Here is a 3,303-nt window from a genome sequence, read left to right on the forward strand (position 1 = left end):
TCTGCTGTTGGATGGCCCACGGAAGGAACTATAGGCAGAGCACAATTGGCCGTGTAGTTCAGGTGGTGACGGGGTCGGAGGACAGCCTGTGTACCTAGATCAAATTCCTTTATAGGGACTCATGGCGAAATAGATTATAGACAAAGCCAGCGTTAATTTAGCCCTGTTTAACAACTTTGTGCAAAATAGCCAAAAGTAAAAGTAAGAGCGGCTTCGCCGGCAGACACACAGTTTTTTTAAAAAGGGAGTCCCAGGAAACGGCAAGAGAAGCCAGTTTTTACGGGAGCCGCGAGAGATAACACAGATTCTTTCTCCATGTTTCCCAGCCTACCCCGCTTCACCGAGGCCAACAACCCCCTCAGAAATGAGATTCAGGAGCTGACACGCCCCAGGTCTCACCTCGAAGGGAAGGATCGGAGCCTCCAGAGGCCAAGGAAAGAAGTCGAGATAGTCAAGTGGGCCATCTCAGATCTGGTCTTACTCGAGCTCTGTAAATGCCTCTCAGGGAGATACGAGGACCTGTCTATTATAATGACCAGGCCCACATCCCGGGGGGAGGGGGGTGGGCAACAGACTTTCATCTATCAGCCCTTTTCAACCATTGAGCTACTAAACTGGGAACACCCTGAACCCACCGCCTTGCTCCCGACAGCTAGAGCCCTGTCGAGCATGACTGTGTAGAGGTGTTGGACTCCAGTGTACTCTAGCAGATCTGACCTCCGGGACCAGCCTTGGGCATCAGTACACTAGGAGCTATGCGTGGACGGGAACAGCTTCACCAACCCACGAGGGGAGAGATGTGCAGAATATGCGGTGGTAACCCTGGACGCTGTCGTTAAGCTGGGCTCATTGCTTTAATCCGGGCCTTAGAACTCGGTGAGGGTAAGACTGTAAACATTTACACTGACTCTCGGTATGCCTGTTTCACCCTCCAAGTGTATAAAGAAAAGAGCCTGTTAAACTCTAGAAAACAGGGAAAAGAGCAAAAGAAAAAGAAAGACTAAAAGCAAGTGTAAAGATAGAGAATCAAAAGAAAACAGGAGAGACAGACAGCAGTGCGTGGGCGGGGGCAGGGCCCGTGCCGTTTCTCGGGCCCCACCAGCTGGCCGTAGGAGCGTGAGAACGCGGGGGGGGGGGGGGGGGGGCGGAAAGCAGCATTGTGAGAGGCCGCGGACGTGGATGTAGACATGACCGAAGTCAAGTTAGGCAAGGATTCCAGAGCCGGACAAGGCTAGAGAGAGATTAATGTGCGAGATGGAAAAAAAAAAAAAAAAAGACTCTAGAAGGGTAAATGTTCAGAAGGCAATACAGGAAATGGCCAAGGCCGCAAGACAAAGAGGCCATCGGCCAAGGGCTGCTGCACCTTGGAGGAACCAGACACTCATCTGATCAGGCTGACAGGAGCTGAAGAATGTAAAGACTAGGGCAGACTAGGCACCTTCTCATTAGGCTCCCAGGAGCCCATGGTCACATTAGAAGTTACAAACAGCAAGACTCTGCCGTATCTGGATTCCAATTTCTCACTGAAGGCTCAGCCACTAGATACAGTGACAAAGGGGCGGAGTGGGGGTGGGGATGGGGGGAGGGGGGAACTCCTCCTCTAAGAAACTGAAACAGGAAAAAGAGCCATACCTTGTGAAAACTTGCTTATAGACTTTACAGGACTGCCCCCTGCTGGAGGCTAGTGCTTGTTTGCACCTTTTCAGGGTAAGTTACAGTTTTCCCCACCAGGACAGAAAAAGTACAAGAAGTGACTAAAGTACTGTTAAAAGACATTATCCCCAGGTTTAAGACTACCTCTGATTTTAAAGTCAGACAATAGGCCAGCATTTGTAGCTGTAGCTGGAATAGTGCAAGATTTAACAAGACTGTTAACAATACAACAGAGGTTACACGCAGCCTATCGGCCACAAAGTTCAACAAAAGGTGGAACGCATGAACTGGACACTCGAGCGAGCAGCTACTGGCGACCAAAAAACAAAACGAAAAAAAAAGGGTTGCCATATATAGATATAGATAGATAGACAGATAGATAGATAGATAGATAGATAGATAGATAGATAGATAGATGTATATATATATACACACACACACACACACACATACACACACACACACACAGATATAGATATAGATATAGATATAGATATAGATATATAGATATATGCCAGGAAATTCACTTAAGATAAAATCAGGTTTTTGCCTACGGTCCTCCTCCGAGTCAGGTGCACCCCTACCAAACAAACTAGGTATCTGCCCTGTAAGATTGTGTTCAGTTGGCCACCCGCAAATCGTAGGTCAAATAAAAGGTGACCTCCGGAAACTAAAGAAATTAACCTTTAAAAGGCAAATGCAGCCTTTCAAAATAGCCATACGAAGTGTTCATAATTAAATGAAGAAAAATAATGCCTACGAGCCTGACACCCATTTAAATCTAGGGACTCTGTTTAAAGTAAAACCTAATTTTTCTACAACCCATATAGGATGAGCCCTATACTGTAACCTTGTCCACTCCCACTGCTGTTAAAGTTGCAGGTGTTGCGTCTTGGATCCACCACAGTCAGCTAACACCGACAGCTCAGGACAAGTGGACCGGCTAACAGGACGCAGATCATCCAGCCCGGCTGATCCTGAGACGAGACCAAGCTGCTGCTGAGGACCACAAGCCCTGCTCTAGTCACACACCGGCAGCTGACTAGTCTATGCACGGCCGAAGCTTGAGGACTCATCAAGCAAGTCAATGTAGTTAAAAATCTTAAGACAGATAGTTTTCCTAGAATACTAACTGTTTTCCTATTGTTCTGTCGCTGTATTCAACCTTTTTCCCAGGTAAGGACCTCTTTCGTCCTTGCTGGATATGAATATGCTATACATTGCTTTGTTGTTGTTACCACCCCCCCCCCCCCCCACCCATAACCATGCTAGAAGAAACACCTATGTAAGGTGTCCCCACTGTACACGTACTGCTTAGGAAACCCAGACCCGTCCAGCCCAGCAACGATCGCAAGGTCTTTCAGTCATTCTTTAAACATATAAACCAGAAGTTACCAGAACCTCCTCCTTTAGCCAAAAATTTAAAAAATAAAAATAAAAAAACAGAAAAAAACCTATTTCCTCAGTAGGCTGAAAACATTGCTGGCAGCCTAGATGTTTCTTCATGTTATGTTGATAGAAGGGCTCACGTAAGAGACCAATGGCCTGGAGAAGCAGAAGGGTTAATGCCTCAAGATAACTTGACTTTAACCAACTCTTTCCCCAAACAGACGCCGCAAGTTCAAGCGTCGGGCTCGTAAAAACTTCTCT

Source organism: Macaca fascicularis, chromosome 10, assembly GCF_037993035.2.
Source record: "Macaca fascicularis isolate 582-1 chromosome 10, T2T-MFA8v1.1".
Lineage (NCBI taxonomy): Eukaryota > Metazoa > Chordata > Mammalia > Primates > Cercopithecidae > Macaca > Macaca fascicularis.